Genomic DNA, 18,864 nt, shown 5'->3' with positions numbered 1-18,864 from the left:
GGCTGGAGTCTGCAGCTTCAGGAAGCTTCCCTGTGGCAGGATTTCACAGTGCAACCGGCTCATTGCCTCCACTGTGTCCTGGAAAGGGAAGGGCTTTCCAATTATCCCCTCATGGAGCAGGGAATTCCAAGGAGACCAGGAACTCCACTGCCCCCAAACAAGGAGCAGGATTGCTAAATGGCCGGATGCGTCCCTCAGTACAGCAGTGGCTTTTGGCAGAATGACTCCAGGAACGACAGCAGGGTTGCACCTCCTCCCTTGATTTTATTCCTATACAGTGTGGTGTGTGTAACCGCTCTCACTCTAAGAAGTTAGTAATTGCCACAGCGGCCCAGGGGGAGCAAGTGGACTTTCATAATCCTTCACCAGCAATATGGCTGGGGCCCTGGAGGCATAATATCTAGGTTGTCCCTTTGCGCTCCAAAATCAGAGGGGAGGATTCAGAGGAGCGACTCTGAAACAGGCCTCAGTTCAGAGTGGAATGGAAACGCCAGCTGACATATGGGGCTGTTTGTTCTGAGGGAGGGGAGGATGGACTGCTGAAAGGCATGCAGATAACAGCCAGAATTGGGCACACAGCATGCACTGATTCTGCCCCATACTCACCAAGCTGTCAGCAACCCTATCTCGGGTGCAGCCCTGATACTGCAGCCAAGTGTGTGAGACCCAGAGCATCACAGCTTTGGCCTGAAGCCATAGAAGGAGGTGGCTAAGAGCCAGGTCTCTGGCCACTCTAATTAGATCTGTATTGCAATAGGAAACTTAATCTCCCAGTCCCTTTTATCTGTCCTCGCTATCTCTCATCAGCAGGCAATGCTCCTCAAGATTTAAATCCCTCCCCTCTTCTGGGCTGCTGTCTGCAATGATGCTGATCCCATTTCAGAGTCCACTGAGAGATGCAAACACACTGGGAAGGATCATATGGGGCTGTCATTCTTCCAAGACAGTTTCTCAGTGATCAGATTCAGCGGTGGGCATGGTCACCCAACACTCAGAGGGACAGAGGATTTCAGGGTAACAGAGCAATTCATTCTATTTGTACAAACTGCTGGGGAATAGTTCTCGTCTCCCTCCCCTCCCCCGCCCACACACAAGGGGGTGGGGGAGCACCTCTTCCCCTTTAGGCAGAGGGAGCCCAGGGCTCTGAAAGGAACATGCTTTGCTTCCTACCCCAATCATCCTAACTGCCTCCATTCTCCAAGTTCTAATTCACAAGTGATGAGGTCCCCATGCATGGCTTCCAGCATTAGCTGCATTTCCACTCCAGGTGCTCCCTTCCTCCTCCCGAACCCATTCCTATCTGACCAAGTGACACACCATGATGATGCTGTGAAGTATCCCGCAGCTAATGCTTGCTCTGGGCATAGGGAAGTGCTAATTAGCTTCACTGCACAGTCGTCCTCTCCTCAACCAGAAGGATTGTCATGTATGATTTGGGGCCTGGGAAGGGGTAGGAGGAATCAGCATCCTTGCCCTCATCAGGAATGGAATGAGAAAAGAGAACTGGAAGAGGAACTGCTCCCTGCATCTACTGCGCAGGCTCCACAGAACTGTATTAACTTTGTGTTTATAGCGCATCTGAGCCACGAGGTCTATCAGCAACGCTCCTGACAATGCAGCTGCCAGCTCCAGTAATAAGAGAACAGTCTTGGCAGTACACTCTAAAGCCCAGCAAATTCAGAAGGGGCAGGTAAGAGGGAGGACTGCGAAAGAGTTCCAGAGTCAAGGGGTACTTCCAGGAAATGTTCCCTGCTAATAGTTTCCCTCTCTTGCACCAAGGGGGCTCCAGCTCAAGTGTCTATGTTGATCACAATCCAGTTTTCTCAAGACAACGCTTCACTAGAGAAGCGTTCCTGGGGCGGCCAGACACCAATGGGCTAGGGTACCCCGCAAAGCCCAGAACTCAAGATATACCAATGAAAGCTACCACTGCTGCTCTGTCCCGTGCATTTAGTTACTACTGTTAATCCACCAGTTTCACTCTGTTTTGGACTGAATCTTTTATTTGAGTCCAATGAGACGGACCTCGTTACATAACACTCTGGTGTGTAACAGTTTCACTCTACTAAGATCACAGAAAATGAACTCTTTCCCATCTGCAAGAGAGCCAGAAAGTCCCCTCCCCCTGCCTTGCAGATATATCATCATCAGTCATAGACTCTAGCTGCCTCAAGTAGTGGGACTGATGCTCAAGACAATGGAGCAACCAGACAGGTCAGGTAAAAGCTGCTAGAATTTCATCAAGAGATCCTGACCAGGAGACTACATTAGCCTGACTGAGGCTAAAACAATCACCACAGACTGTTCCCCAACAGTCCAGCCATAGCAGGAGAGGGCTGCAGAGTATTAATTACAGGAAGTTTTAGCATCCAAAGAGGAAGGCTCTCTTTGGAAGCTGGCTAATCTCTTCAGTCAACCAGAGAATCCCAGCTAGAATTAGGTTCAAGATTCATTCTGCTACTAAGCAGCTTGTAGCAGGTTAGTTGCTCTCAGCACAGAAACACGCATCCCCCTACTAGGCTGGCTTTGCGTATCCTAATGCTCACAACACAGGTTGGACTAACAATGTCACGCTGTCTGTCACCTCAGAATCAGGATGGAATTCCATGGATTTTCACTCATTCCTTGCTCTTTCATATCAGTAAATCTTGATAGCTAGGTAGACAACATTGCTCCAAGCATGTGATAGGTCACAAGAGCGATCAAAACAAAGGGATCAGACTGGCCATTAAGCAATGAGCCCTACTTAATAGTTAACATTTTTCAAAGTTAATGAGATCAACAGAGCCCACAGATTGAAAGCTTTTGTTGTTGCTGAGTATAAGAAGGATCAGGAACATGAATAGGTTGCCCAGATAATGTGTCCCAGAAGAACCCCTTGTAAAGTTACCAGAATCACACCTCCCTCACAATTCCCCTCATCCCCTCCCACTCAAAACAGATCACAGGTTTTCTTTTTATTTATTTATTAAGTTTTAACAAGTTTACAAACCCTTGCCATGTAAATATAAGAAACAAAACCATCATTACAACAGTTGCTTTTGTTTAAAGAAACATTATAGGAATATAGTCATCAGATCTTTCTATTTACCAGGGTGTTACCATATTACAGAGTAAGCATCATTAGTATTCCTCTTCTATAATATGCTGTTTCTAGATAGCAGGTTTTCTAATTCAGCTGTAGTCCATTCACTAGGAACATATCCCATTACTTACTGCATTGATCGATCATCAATTTCTACAGCGCCTTATATCCCAAACCCTTTTATAAACTTGAACTGATCAACAGTGCACACTCCCTACATCCATCCACCATTAACAGGCAGCCACCTCTGGAGTGGAATGCAACAGCTGATTAACAGCTGAACAGCAACATTACACAAAAGGTTAAGACAGGAAGCAAAGAATCTGATACCCAACCAAAATGTAGAGATAATGCCAGGGGGGCAAGTTAAAATTTGACCAGGATACCAAAACTAGCATTCCAACTCTCCCTCGCTCTCTTTGTTTAATAAAAGTACTGAAAAATCTTTAATGGTTAGACTCAGCATTAGCTCAGAGAAGAGTGCCATCTACTGAATTATCTGCACCACTCCCTACTGTACAAGGTTTTCACTGAAGATCTCCCACCCAAATACTGAACCAGATTAGCTTGGGCTGTGCTCTCTTCAGATCTCACAAGATGGTCTGGCTGCTGGCCAAGTAGTTCTCTGCTCGAGTTCCCAGTTTACATTTGCTTTCCCTCCCCTCACACATATGCCCCTGTTTTTAATCCCCTCCCCCGGAACAAATTTTCTCTTACCTGTGCTATCTTTAAAATGTCTCCTCTGCAGGCAGAGCTAAAGAATCATCGTTAGGCCTCATACTGAGACAGCAACAGCAGCAAGGCAGGGGTACTTCTGTTTAAGCCTCTTGAAGGAGATACATCAGAGCATTCCAGTCCCTTGGTGAATAGTTCACAGGAAGCAGATGAGCTGTCAAAGGTTCCAGAGGATAACAGTGATGGCCCTGACAGTATAAAGTGAGTGTTGATCTGAGGCCTAATACTCTGGGCAAGTGCTGGCAAAACACAGGAGGGAAGTTAGGGAGCCATTGTTCTAAATTCTCTCTCAATGAGCAGTGAGGGAACAGCTGCAGCAAGCAAACTGTTTGGAGAGCGGTGAGAGAGTGTGGGTGAACATTTCTGAAAAAAATCAACAAGCAGGAATCCCCTTTCCCAGTGCTCTGCCAGTTCTTGTGCTGTGTGGGTGGGCATAGGAGGGGAAGAAGAGGGAGAAAGAAGAAATCAGTAAACTGGAGTATGGAATCCAAAATAAGCCACTAAATCAGACAAACCAGGCACAGGTTAAGCTTTGCCTGGTCTTTCCTCAGGCAGTATAACATTCACTAAATCTTGTATAATCCACAGCAATCTAGATCAGCAGCCCCTCTGTCTAGTCTCACAGTCTTGGCGCTCTAAGAAACCTAAACTCCCATAACTCACCCCATAACAATATAGCCGACCAACAGGACCACTAAAATAACCCTCTAGCACGCAAGTTATCACAGCACTAAAGGATGTTCCATATTCTGGGTCTTTACATATTCACTGTAATACGCTGCCTCAAACATCCCCATCCATGAACGCTCTGCAGCTACAGAGAAGGCACCACAGAACTAGTGTTCTGTGTAGTACGAGAACACATCACCAGCCATCAGCAATATCAGGACAGATAAGCTGGAGTGCTGATGAGAAGCGCAGTCGGGAAAGTAACTGAAATACTTCCCTGATGGACTGTATTTTCTAAATGGACAACCTACCCTACATTCTCAACTACTGAGGGACAATCTTTACTCATTGCTATATTTGAGTTCCACTCTGTATAACTTTTCATGAGTAATGTCCCCAAATACTTGGATGCTAATATCTAAACTGTATTGTTAAATCTAATCTAGTCACCTTAATTTGGGTTATTGCTGGTTATGCACGAAATGTATTTTATGACTTTTAAAAACAAACTTTGTATTTGTGGATAATCTAAGCACTGTACCCAGATGTACAGACACTCGTTTCTTAATCTGTGTAGCATATAATTTTTAACATTAGCTTTAATAAAAATTTTAAATCTGTTTTTATCCCCTGGGGCTACTAAAGGAGATTCTTCCCTCCCACATAAAAAAAATAGCAGCTTGTAGCAATGCCCACCCAAAGTGAACATTACCGATTCCGTGGAAGCCTTAAATCCAATGCTGATGCTGCCAGGTGCTAAGCACTGCATGGCCAAGGCAAAAGCAAATGCCAGGAAACAGACTTGCTCTTAATGGCAGTCAGCTTCATTCCAGAGCTGTGGCACTCCAACGAGCCCGATTTTGGTCATTCACTGGTTAGATACAGTCCTCCGCTTCATACAGAAACCTGGACAGGTTGCACTAATTGGACATGGCCCAGTCTATTGTTGTTGGCTATGGAGGGAATTTTGAAGCCTTGATCAAGCAGTGTAACACAACCTAGGTACACAAGTGGAATAGTTACAGCTGCTGGGGGACCCATATTTGCCTAGTTCCTGATCTGTTTTTTTTAAAATCTCAACCCTAATAATGTTGCATTCGCTTTTGATGATTGATATTTTAAGTGTTTTGACTTTAACCACCGATTGACAAGTGTTTTGCACTTCAGCAGCATGTCCTATGTGAACATTAACAGATTCATGTTCCCCATTTCCACCCACCAGGAACTATCCCCATTTCACAGGTGGAGAAACTGAGGCACCAAGAATGGAAGTGGCTTCCACAAAGTCACAAGGTGAGTCAACAGCAAAGCTGGGAATGGACTGCAAATATGGTTTCATCCAGTGCTTTTACCTCAAGAAAACACCTCATTTCCATGAGGTTTGGCTTGGAAAAGGGAAGAGCCACAATTGTTTTGGAATTTACTTCAGAAAATTCATTAAAAACTCAGACGTAATGTTGCATTAGTGTAGGGTTTTTTGCAAGTAATACATACACACACACACACCCCCTGTAGCCAGAAAATACATATTCTAAAGGTAAAGGAGAAAGGGCAAGTGTGCATGGTATAAGCACATAACTGAGCTGCAGAGCAACGAGTCAGAAATGCCTTGGAATCCCAAACAAGCAAAAATAAAGCATCAACTCTGCTGAGAGGAGAGGAGAGGGATCTTTATACCAGGTTTAGTTCTCTCTGCTTCTAGGCTTTCATCCCAGAAAGACTTCTTTTGTTTTAATTACCCTTTCATCAGCAAATGGTCAGAGACATGAAAGGCAGAGGATGGTACAGACCTAGCTGTTGTGTGTAGATTTACAGCTATATCTGTATCTGAACAATTATGTGTATGTCCTTGATGCCATGTAAACTTTATAGCTGCTAAGGTCCATTTCTGGCACAATGGCATTGTCTCCCCCTTTCTCCAGATTCCACGCTGGAGGAAAAAGCACTGTCCAAAAGCAGGTGGGGATAACTAAAATGCAGCCTCATCTTCCTTGAAAGAAAAACTCCAAACACCAGTCAGCTGGAAGTCTTTCATATTGCCTAGGTGACATCCAATCATACTTAAAAGCATTTCTATGGAAACTTTAGCCATCCTCTCTGCTAGCCATCCTAGAAAGCTTGTTAGACTGGGCAATTCCATGGTCTATACAGCACTGAGCACACAGATGGCATACAACCTAGCGTAGCTAAAATCTACAGACTTCTGAGCTGTGTAAAGACAGTGAGATGGACCTGTCCCCCTCCCAACCAGCCTAGACTTATGAAAGCTCCGTTCATGTACAGACAACAATAGCTCTTGATAGGCTGGCACTCTGAGGGGAGATGCTGTCCAATCTTCCAGTGGAGTGGGGCTGGTGGCCATTATCACACCACTTGCACCCACACCTCTCTTCAGTCAGGAACATTTCCCTCTTAACACCCGCGAGGTCTCCACATCGCGGGGTGGCCAAGTGTTCCTCACAGACTTCTACAACACAGTCCACGGCCACTCCTTTCTCTGCTACTAGTGCAGTTCATTGCATGCTGGGACCTACAACTTCAATGCTCTGCCTAGATCACAGCAGTCTGACCTACTGAGAGCAGTTGTTTCTACACACCATACATTGAGAATGAGGAGAAAAGAGATTGCTTTATAAAGATACACTCTGGGCTTAGCAGATTCAGAGCACAGGCCAAGGGCTGGAGCAGGCACAGAATTTTCCCCCGGCTCTGTAAGTGGTAGAGCAGTACGGTTATTGTAGCAGGGTGCAGTCCCAGAGCACGTCCCCAGGCAGAGCGGCACTGCAGTCAACCTGCCTCAGTTTCCCTCCTGGGTTTTTCAATGACTCTGCTTTCAGGCCAGTTCAGTTGCTGAAGCAACTTAGCCAGAGGGCAAAGCCACAGACGTTCACCCCTTCCAGGATAATCAAAGTTCAAAAAGAACACGCCAATCTTCCATCTCAGTCTTGAGTCAAGCACACAACTGTCTTCAACCCTTTGCATCCTGGAGTCAACTTCCAGCACTCCTGGCTCTGGTTTGTCCCTTCTTCCTCCCCTTAACAGCAAGGGTTGCTGCACCCCATCCAGTATAGGGGGAGCCCACACCCACCCTTTACCAAGTACTCCTCAGCTCTGGAAACCCTAAATAATGGGGCTGTCTGCTCTCTGTAGCCACAAGCTGCCCTGGCTTCTCCTTCCCAGGGCCTTTTCCTATATTTGCTGCCCCTCCTTCCTGGGCTCAAATGTCTCCACCTTTGGAACAGGGTGGCCACAGCCTTCCTTCCTGGCACTGTGGCTGACTTCCCCCAGCCCTTCAGCTTCTCCTTGGGATGAGGCTCCACAGCCCTCCTTCCTAGGTCTATGCTGTAGTCGTCACTGACTCCCTAGCTCACCCTCATCAGGGATCAGGTTCTGCTCCAGGGAGTCTCCCTCCAATTCTCTCCGGAGTCTAGGATCCCTCAAGTGAGCTCAGTGCAGTCGTTTACCGGCTGAGCATTACTGTCATCTGTCTAGGCACTTGGCCCCCATTCCCAAGCTGTCTGCTGATTCTCCCCCTAACACCTATTCTTAACGTGGCCATGTCTTGGAACAGGGACTGACTGGCCCCAGGCCCCACAAGGGCCAGACCACTCTGTTACAGTTACCTTTTTTGTTAAGGGCCATAGTGTAATAGTGCCTTCATAGAACTAACACTCCACTAGTCATGTGAGGGCTGAGGACAGGTGGATGTTGCTGTCTTCCTGAGATGCTGCAGACGGTTGCGTTGGCCAAACCTGTAGAGCAGCTTGTTTGCTTTCATTCCTTCTGCTTAGTGTAGGCACCACGGGCAGGGCCCCAGGGATTCCATGATTCTGAGTTGCAGAATTTGCCGTACAGGGAAGTAACCACAGCAGTCCTACTGGCTACAGGAACACCAGTACTTAGGACAATTAGCAGATATTATTGCAATCTACTGCCATACTGGGCTCCCTGCTTTCCTCTCCCTAGTCCACAAGAGGGAGACCTAGCTATTTATGAGAGCAGTTTGCCACCGGAGTAACAAGAAGGAGCTTCCTCAGGCAATTAGGCTTTGGACCAGAACGCTGAACTTCAAACCCTGCAGATCAGCAGCCCCTAACCCAGTGTGAAAGTTAACCCTGGAAACTGAATTTAAGAACTGGCTGTGTGATCCCTACAACCGGTCTGAACTCTGGCTGATGGGAAGGGAAAGGAATAGGGCCCTCTTACCTTTCCTACACACACACACACACACTTACTTTTGTCCTTTTCACTCCAAGCCCCCTCCTAACACCTCCTAGCAAGCAGGAGGAGGTGGGGATGGGAACAACATAGTGACCCCAAATCCTACAAGACCCCCTGGTTTTACAGTAACAATCTGTATCCCAAAGCAAACTACCAGTAAGCTGCAAAGCCTGGAAAAATAAATGCACAGTGATTATTCCCTGTTAAAGGATGATAAATGGGGGACTAACTACCCAGATATCTGATGGAAAAGTTGGGGACAACTTGTTTCAGAAGACAGAGGCAGTAAGGAGACGGCCAGCCATTTTAGACTTGATTCGGACCAACAGAGAGGAAGGAATTGGTTGCCCCTCTGAAGGCTGAAGACAATTTGGGTGAAAATGATCGCAATGATAGATTTCATGATTCTAAGGAGAGGAAGGAGTGAGAGCAACAGAATAAGGACAACGGACTTCCAAAAAGCAGACTTTAGCAAACTCTAAGGACTGGTAAGTAAAGTCCCACGGGTAGAAGGGAAAAAGGAGTTCACCGAAGCTGGCAGTTTCTCAAAGAGACAATATTAAAGGCATGACAGCAAACTATCCCAATATGAAGGAAAGATAGAAAGAAAAGTCAGAGGACAAAATGGTTATATCAGGAGTTCTTTAATGACCTAAAAAGAAAAGGAGTACTAGTGGCACCTTAGAGACTAACCAATTTATTTGAGCATAAGCTTTCGTGAGCTACACGAAGCTTATGCTCAAATAAATTGGTTAGTCTCTAAGGTGCCACTAGTACTCCTTTTCTTTTTGCGAATACAGACTAACATGGCTGCTACTCTGAAACCTTTAATGACCTGAAAATCAAAAAGGAATCCTACAAAAAGTGGAAGCATGGATGAATTGCTAAGGACGAGTACAAAGGATTAGCACAAGCATGTAGGGACAAAATCAAAAAGGCTAAGGCACAAAATGAGTTACACCTAAACAGGGACATAAAAGAGAGTAAGAAGAAGTTCTTTAAATACATTAGGAGAAAGAGAAAAAGATGAAGGAAAACAAATACTCGACTCAGCAGGGCAGGAGAACTAATTGATTATATCAAGCAGGCTGATGTGTTTAATACCTGTTTTCCTTCAGTTTTCACCAAAATGGTTAATTGTGCCCAGACGCTTAAAAGCAGGGCTTGATGAAATTCACCCGAGAGTACTTAAGGAACTAGCTGAAGCAATCTCAGAACCCAGAACCATTAGCAATTATCTTTGCAAACTCATGGAGGACGGGTGAGATCCCAGAGGACTGGAGAAGGGTGCAAACAGTACTTACAGTTAAAAAGGGAACAAAGAGAAGCTGGGGAATTATAGACCAGTCAGCTTACCTTCCATATCTGGAAAGATACTGGAATAAATTAGTAAACAATCAATTTGTAAGCACCTAGAGGGTAACAGAATAATAGCCATCACAAAAGATTTTTCAAGAACAAATCATGCCAAACCAATCTAATTTCCTTCTCTAACTGGCCTAGTGGATGTGGGGAAGCTTTAGCTATATCTTGATTTTAGTGAGGCTTTTGACACAGTCCCACATGACATTCTCATATGCAAACTAGGGAAATGTCACTGTCATACCAGAAGTCTGTATCTAGTGGGGTCATGCAGGGGTCTCTCCTGGGTCTGGTACTACTGAATATCTTCGTTAATGACTTGGACAATGGAGTGGAGAGTATGCTTATAAAATCTGTGGATGACACCAAGCTGGGAGGGGTTTGGATGCACTTTGGAAGACAGGATTAGAATTCAAAACGATCTTGACAAATTGGTGAATTGGACTGAAATCAACAAGATGAAATTCAATCAAGACAAGTACAAAGTACTACATTTAGGAAGAAAAAAATCAAATGCACAACTATAAAGTGGGGGAAAACTGGCTAGGCAGTAGCAGTGCTGAAAAGAATCTGGGGATTATAGTGGATCACAAATTGCGTATGAGCCAACAACGGCAAATATTCTGGGGTGTATTAACAGGAGAGTTGTATGTAAGACCCAGGAGGTAATTGTCCGGCTCTACTCAGCACTGGCGAGGCCTCAGCTGAAGTACTGTATCCACTTTAAGAAAGATGTAGGTTTAAATTGGAGCGAATCCAGAGGAGAGCTATAGAAATGATAAAATGTTTAGAAAACCTGACCTAGGGAAAGGTTAACAAAATGGGCATGTTTAATCTTGGAAAAACACGACTGAGGGGGGACTGAAAACAGACTTCAAATATGTTAAGGGCTGTTTTAAAGAGGATGGTTATTGATTGTTCTCCAGGTCCACTGAAGGTAGGACAAGCAGTAATGGGCTCAGTCTGCAGTGAGGAAAATGTAGGTTAGATAGCAGGAAAATCTTTCTAACTACAAAGATAGTTAAGCACAGGAATAGGCTTCCAAAGGAGGCTGCAGAATCCTCATCATTGGAGATTTTTAAAAACAGATTAGAGAAACACCTGTAAGGAATGGTCTAGGTTTACTTGGTCCTGTCTCAACACAGGAGGCTGGATTGGATGTCCTCTTAAGGTCCCTTCCAGACGTACATGTCTATGATTCTACACAATTCAGCTGTAAACTCATTTATTAATATTTTTTTCCTAATCTCATTCTGCCACAGAGCATTGAGTCTGGTGCAGATTTCAGCACTACTGAACCACAAATCCAGGAGTCTCTAAGGGTATGTCTACACAGCCCGCAGAAGCGAGCCTCCCAGCCTGGGTTGACAGACTTGGGTTAACTGCGCACACGCTAGTGCTCTAAAAAGAGCCGTGCAGACCACCCTTTGAAGTTCCAGCTCTGTCTGTAGCTCAGATTCTGGAGCCCAACTCATTACCTAGGCTTCTTCTAGGATAAAAAACCTTAACACCCCTGCTTGTGGGGTGCCACATGTAGGGAAGGGTAGGGTAGAGTAGTGTGCACCTCATCACCTCCAGTTTGAGATTGCTCCTTTCGTGTCAACGGATGCATCCCTGAACAGTGCTGATGCTGCATTCGCATCTGGACACAGCAGGATGGCCCGCACAAGTTGAACAGAAACAGGCACCAGCAGCACCTGATCTGAAGACTATGTCAGAGGGAAAGGGAAGCAAGAAAATGAAAACCAAGGCATCCCTAAAATTCTGTTGTTCACTGATCAAGGGTGGAGGCAGGGAGGGTCTTTTGCAGATGGCAGTGGTAATCCTCAAATGCAGCAGCTTTGACTTGTGAGGTGGAATTTGGAAGTGACTGGCCTGGGTTATGATCACAGACTTTGGGCCTGCTGGGAATTCCCACAGGAAGTTTCATTATGTGTAGCATGCATTCCACAGAGGCAGGAAGGACAACTTGCTGTAGAGACTGGAGGCTCACTCAGGACACCTCAGAGGGTTTAATGAAGAAAGGAAGTTCTGTGTTCTTTCCACAAGACTTGACCCAAGACTTTGCATCTCCATATTGGCCAGTTCAAATGGAATCAGATTGCTCCCTTGGGCCATGGCAGATGGATCCCCCTGGCCAATAAAGACTTACGGCTGGACAGGGGAGGGTTGTACATGGCAAGGCTACAGAAAACAAGTGCCTTCTCCTGACAGCATGTTGAGCAGTGGGACAGATTATTATATATCTGTGTCCCCCGTCTACAGTCATCACTGAACTTCCAGCGCTGGAGTTGTCAGTGACAGGGGCTGGTCTCTTCAGGTGTGTGTGGAAGAGAGTGGCAAGAGCAATTCAACCCAATGCTCATTTTAAATATTTAACTGTATGAAGACTGGATGTGTCCTCAGCGAGAGACTCACAGGAGTGGAAGAAAAACACCAAAACAACTCCAGTGATCACAGACTCTGGAGCCTCTACGTCTCCTGTATGTCTCTCACATACAGTTCGTACAGACTACACCATGATGGCACTAGACACCCAATCATCAACCATTCGGGAAAGAAGCATGCAGGCCACAGGGAATGAACCAACCTTAACTGGCCTTCTTGGTGTAAGTTTCAGAGTAACAGCCGTGTTAGTCTGTATTCGCAAAAAGAAAAGGAGTACTTGTGGCATCTTAGAGACTAACCAATTTATTTGAGCATAAGCTTTCGTGAGCTACAGCTCACTTCATCAGATGCATACTGTGGAAAATACAGAAGATGTTCTTATACATACAAACCATGAAAAAATGGGTGTTTACCACTACAAAAGGTTTTCTCTCCCCCCCCCCCCACTCTCCTGCTGGTAATAGCTTATCTAAAGTGATCACTCTCCTTACAATGTGTATGATAATCAAGGTGGGCCATTTCCAGCACAAATCCAGGGTTTAACAAGAACGTCGGGGGGGGGGGGGGGGGGGGGGGGGGGGGGGGAGGGTTGTAGGAAATAGGTTACCTTGCATAATGACTTAGCCACTCCCAGCCTCTATTCAAGCCTAAGTTAATTGTATCCAATTTGCAAATGAATTCCAATTCAACAGTCTCTCGCTGGAGTCTGGTTTTGAAGTTTTCCTGTTGTAATATCGCAACTTTCATGTCTGTAATCGCGTGACCAGAGAGATTGAAGTGTTCTCCAACTGGTTTATGAATGTTATAATTCTTGACATCTGATTTGTGTCCATTTATTCTTTTACATAGAGACTGTCCAGTTTGACCAATGTACATGGCAGAGGGGCATTGCTGGCACATGATGGCATATATCACATTGGTAGATGTGCAGGTGAACGAGCCTCTGATAGTGTGGCTGATGTTATTAGGCTCTGTGATGGTGTCCCCTGAATAGATATGTGGGCACAGTTGGCAACGGGCTTTGTTGCAAGGATAGGTTCCTGGGTTAATGGTTCTGTTGTGTGGTATGTGGTTGCTGGTGAGTATTCGCTTCAGGTTGGGGGGCTGTCTGTAGGCAAGGACTGGCCTGTCTCCCAAGATTTGTGAGAGTGTTGGGTCATCCTTCAGGATAGGTTGTAGATCCTTAATAATGCGTTGGAGGGGTTTTAGTTGGGGGCTGAAGGTGACGGCTAGTGGCATTCTGTTATTTTCTTTGTTAGGCCTGTCCTGTAGGTGGTGACTTTTGGGAACTCTTCTGGCTCTATCAATCTGTTTCTTCACTTCCGCAGGTGAGTACTGTAGTTGTAAGAATGCTTGATAGAGATCTTGTAGGTGTTTGTCTCTGTCTGAGGGGTTGGAGCAAATGCAGCTGTATTGCAGAGCTTGGCTGTAGACAACGGATCGTGTGGTGTGGTCAGGGTGAAAGCTGGAGGCATGTAGGTAGGAATAGCGGTCAGTAGGTTTCCGGTATAGGGTGGTGTTTATGTGACCATCGTTTATTAGCACTGTAGAGTCCAGGAAGTGGATCTCTTGTGTGGACTGGACCAGGCTGAGGTTGATGGTGGGATGGAAATTGTTGAAATCATGGTGGAATTCCTCAAGGGCTTCTTTTCCATGGGTCCAGATGACGAAGATGTCATCAATATAGCACAAGTAGAGTAGGGTCGTTAGGGGACGAGAGCTGAGGAAGCGTTGTTCTAAGTCAGCCATAAAAATGTTGGCATACTGTGGGGCCATGCGGGTACCCATAGCAGTGCCGCTGATTTGAAGGTACACATTGTCCCCAAATGTAAAATAGTTATGGGTAAGGACAAAGTCACAAAGTTCAGCCACCAGGTTAGCCGTGACATTATCGGGGATAGTGTTCTTGACGGCTTGTAGTCCATCTTTGTGTGGAATGTTGGTGTAGAGGGCTTCTACAATCATAGTGGCCAGGATGGTGTTATCAGGAAGATCATGGATGGATTGTAGTTTCCTCAGGAAGTCAGTGGTGTCTCGAAGGTAGCTGGGAGTGCTGGTAGCGTAGGGCCTGAGGAAGGAGTCTACATAGAGATCTTGTAGATGTTTGTGTATGTAGACTCCCTCCTCAGCTATTACCAGCAGGAGAGTGGGGTGGGGGGAGAGAAAAACCTTTTGTAGTGGTAAACACCCATTTTTTTCATGGTTTGTATGTATAAGAACATCTTCTGTATTTTCCACAGTATGCATCCGATGAAGTGAGCTGTAGCTCACGAAAGCTTATGCTCAAATAAATTGGTTAGTCTCTAAGGTGCCACAAGTACTCCTTTTCTTTTTGGTGTAAGTTAAAACCCACCACACATCCAATCCTTTTGGAGGGAGCAAGCACGAGTTATTTTGCTGCAGCTATTAAGGCAATGTTGCTGCTAGGACATGCCCCTGGAGTGACTCCGTTCTGCTCTGCTCTCCCGCTGCATTCCTCAGGTTGTTTAACATGGATTTGGCTCCTTCGTTTCCACAAGTAAGGAGAAGCCTGAATGCTGACTGCCATCTGCAAACACAGCCCAGGCTCCACCCCCGCATGCCTGCAGGCCACCAGGTGTGGCCAGAAATGGCACAAGCTACACACCAAACACACCTTTGATGTGGAGCTGAAAGCATGTAGCCACAGGGCACAAACAGCACGCCGCCTGCTGCCGTGCTGACTCGCTGTGCAGGAATGTGGGCTACAATCACAGGCCAAGACAGACAAACACGGTGCATTCCACACCAAACAGGGAAAGAAAACAAGCAGCTGAGCCCACATGCCCTCTGCATGCCCACATGACCTCCCCACACAGGCCATGCCACCTCCAGAACCTCCACCACGGCCTCAGTCCCAAACCCAATCAACCAACAGGGAGTAGGAGCCCCATGTAGCTGCGAAGCAAGGGAAATAGCATAGGACAAGAGAGTTAATAAAGCAACCCACAGAGAAAGGGGAAGAGACGCTGTCTGGGCTGGGAAGTGACTGAACATCAGAGTTCGCAGAGTAGCAGGGAAGGGAATTTCCCTGTTTTCCTTATATATAAGTCAACAGACAAACCTGTGAGTGAGTCTTGTTAACAGGAGCAGACAGAGCTGAACTCAAGTGCAAAGCCTGAAGCTGAATTCAGGTATGAAACAAGTCAGAAGGGCTGGGCCTTGGGCCTCCCATAAGAGACACCAATTTCCTTTTTCTAGGGTCCACTTTCACACACATCCTTCCCTGGAGATACAAAACCACTCCCATTCACTCTTACGCGCGCACACACCCTACCCCAACATCCTTTCACACATACTGCCAGCACAAATTGATCTGATCTCAGTTCTACTCAACTCCTCTGTCTCTAGGTAGGCACATGGCCACTTGTATTAACATGAGGAGAACTCAGTCAATACACACAAAGATCTCAGATGCCTGGTAACCTCTGCCTAAGGTGATCCCTTCGCACAGAACCCACCTTGCTGGATAGAGTTACAAACAAGCCCTGGCTCTCTAGCCAGAGAACTGCTTCTCTTGCCCCTCAGCTGAAGCCCTGCTCCCATGTTAGGAAGCCATTTCAAAGGGAAAAGCAATAAGAATGATCCCCAAGAGGACACGAGTGGCCAGCATCCCCAAGCAGCCCAGGTTTAGCTGACTCTCACATACTCTGCCTTTCTGTTTCTTTTCTTTAAACTCAAAAAGAAGAATCACCAGCCCACTTTGTCTATCGAAGTGTGGGCAGCTATGGAACTTAGTGATCAGTACTCTCACTACCAGGCTGGAGACCTGGGTTGGAATCTCAGCTCTGTCTCGTGCCAAGGGCTCAGCATTTAACAGAGACAGGAAACACAACCTTCAGGACCAGCACTGTGGTGAGCGTATGCTTCATGTGACACTCTTCAACAACAGGTTTCAGAGTAGCAGCCGTGTTAATCTGTATTCGCAAAAAGAAAAGGAGTACTTGTGGCACCTTAGAGACTAACTCAAATAAATTGGTTAGTCTCTAAGGTGCCACTAGTACTCCTTTTCTTCAGCAACACCCACCCATGGGCTCCAAATGGAATACTAGCCAGTGGTCATTAGCATGCAGGCTGGTGGCAGCAGCTATGCAAGGGGATTTTAGGAAGGGCTGGGATTTTATAACATGCCTAGGGCAAAAACAGAGAAACTAGACCATACAGAGATACAGCAGAAAAGATATTCACTTCTGCTCCTCAGCTACCAAACGGCAGGGTGAAGGGGGGCCGAGGAGAAGAGCAGTACCACTTCCCAGCTAGAAGTGAGGCAGAACAGCATTGTAGCAATAGTACTGTATCCTGGCACTGGGTAGAGCGGTACTCCTCCCTAGTTCCAGGGAACTCACAGAAGAGCAGTAGAGATGATTACATGGCTGAAGAGCTGTATTCACAAGGGGACATACCTGTAGAGTTTAGAAAAGGGGAGAGAGGACCACTACCTACAAGCACTGGAAGGGTGCAAAGGAGTCTAGTGTGCCACCAGGGTTTAATCAGGAGAAAGCAAGTCTAGGGAGCCATGAAGGTCCACCAGGCTGTGGAACTAAGATTTCAAGGCCCTGGTGGGTGGCTATTCCCCAAACTGAGCCCCCACACACCATGGAGGGACTAAGGGCCTGATTTACTAAAGGTATTTAGGCACATAAAGGTGCAGATAGGCAACTCATGGGATTTACAGTAGTACCTAAACAGGTTAGACACCTAACTCCCAGGGGATTTAGGCAGCTCACCAGGTTAGGCACTTTTGTAAACCCCACTAGGCACCTAATACGTTGTAAATCTGGCCCTGAGAAGGCACAGGGAACAGAAGGAAGTGCTTCCCCAATTCTAACCACATGTGCACCACACATATCCAGCTCAGGCTCAATGGAGAGGAAGGAAGCCCCTTTCTACCCAGACAATTTGCAAAGGGCCATCCCCACACAACCCACCCCCATGTTCTCCAAGTCTCAACAATGCAGCGTACAATGGCTGCAGCTCTCCCAGCATTCAAATCTTCCTGCTTCCAGGAATAGGTGACAGGTTTCAGAGTAGCAGCCGTGTTAGTCTGTATTTGCAAAAAGAAAAGAAGTACTTGTGGCACCTTAGAGACTAACAAATTTATTTGAGCATAAGCTTTCGTGAGCTACAGCTCACTTCATCGGATGCATTCAGTGGAAAATACAGTGGGGATACACAGAGAACATGAAACAATGGGTGTTACCATACACACTGTAACCAGAGTGATCACTTAAGGTGAGCTATTACCAGCAGGAGAGAAGGAGGGGGCGGGGAACCTTTTGTAGTAAGGATCAAGGTGGGCCATTTCCAGCAGTTGACAAGAACGTCTGAGGAACAGTGGGGGGGGAGACGGGGGAATAAACATGGGGAAATAGTTTTACTTTGTGTAATGACCCATCCACTCCCAGTCTCTATTCAAGCCTAAGTTAATAGTATCCAGTTTGCAAATTAATTCCAATTCAGCAGTCTCTCATTGGAGTCTGTTTTTGAAATTTTTTTGTTGAAGTATTGCCACTTTTAGGTCTGTAATCGACTGACCAGAGAGACTGAAGTGTTCTCCAACTGGTTTTGAATGTTATAATTCTTGACGTCTGATTTGTGTCCATTTATTCTTTTACGTAGAGACTGTCCAGTTTGACCAATGTACATGGCAGAGGGGCATTGCTGGCACTGATGTCATATATCACATTGGTAGATGTGCAGGTGAACGAGCCTCTGATAGTGTGGCTGATGTGATTAGGCCCTATGATGGTGTCCCTGAATAAGCTTGAATAGAGACTGGGAGTGGATGAGTTATTACACAAAGTAAAACTATTTCCCCATGTTTATCCCCACCCCCCACTGTTCCTCAGACGTTCTTGTCAACTGCTGGAAATGGCCCACCTTGATTATCACTACAAAAGGTTCCCTGTCTCCCCACCCTTGCTGGTAATAGCTCACCTTAAGTGATCACTCTGGTTACAGCGTGTATGGTAACACCCATTGTTTCATGTTCTCTATGTATATAAATCTCCCCACTGTATTTTCCACTGAATGCATCCGATGAAGTGAGCTGTAGCTCACGAAAGCTTATCCTCAAATAAATGTTAGTCTCTAAGGTGCCACAAGTACTACTTTTCTTTTTTCAGGAATAGGTGGTGTCTCTGCAGCTTCCCCTCTCCCTCCCACAACCCACACATATACTTTGTATGTTTAACACTGTCTCCTGGTACAACCCTCATCCTGCCAATGGTGGGCGGGTAAGGGGGGGAAAGGGGCCCTTTATAATTGTAGTGTTGCAATCTGCCAGCCCGGCCAGGCGGCCTGTTACCGCCTGCACTGTATTAAATACCTTATAACTGATTACACCCCCATGGGGCATGATTAGCAGTCTCCAGAGAACAAAGTCT

The 18,864-nt window shown here is 46.1% G+C and overlaps 1 protein-coding gene across 18 annotated transcripts in view; it reads right to left on the bottom strand.

The window, feature by feature from the left end:
• The window catches only part of TJAP1 (tight junction associated protein 1), a 55,392-nt gene that overhangs the window by 21,787 nt on the left and 14,741 nt on the right, over window positions 1-18,864 (bottom strand). For 6 of the 18 annotated variants that reach the window (XM_043543450.1, XM_043543456.1, XM_037895463.2 and 3 more), the window contains one exon: window positions 3,803-3,974. The exons of 7 other annotated variants lie outside the window; for them this stretch is intronic. The gene's annotated coding sequence lies outside the window, so the exon portion shown is untranslated. Of the gene's footprint in view, window positions 1-3,802; window positions 4,009-18,864 lie in introns of all 18 variants that reach the window. 5 more of the 18 variants (XM_037895464.2, XM_037895468.2, XM_043543452.1 and 2 more) reach the window with 1 other exon arrangement.

This window comes from Chelonia mydas, chromosome 3 (assembly GCF_015237465.2).
Source record: "Chelonia mydas isolate rCheMyd1 chromosome 3, rCheMyd1.pri.v2, whole genome shotgun sequence".
In the NCBI taxonomy this organism is placed as follows: domain Eukaryota; kingdom Metazoa; phylum Chordata; order Testudines; family Cheloniidae; genus Chelonia; species Chelonia mydas.
The sequence above is the reverse complement of the archived record's forward strand: the minus strand, read 5'-3'. Positions and strand labels throughout refer to the sequence as shown.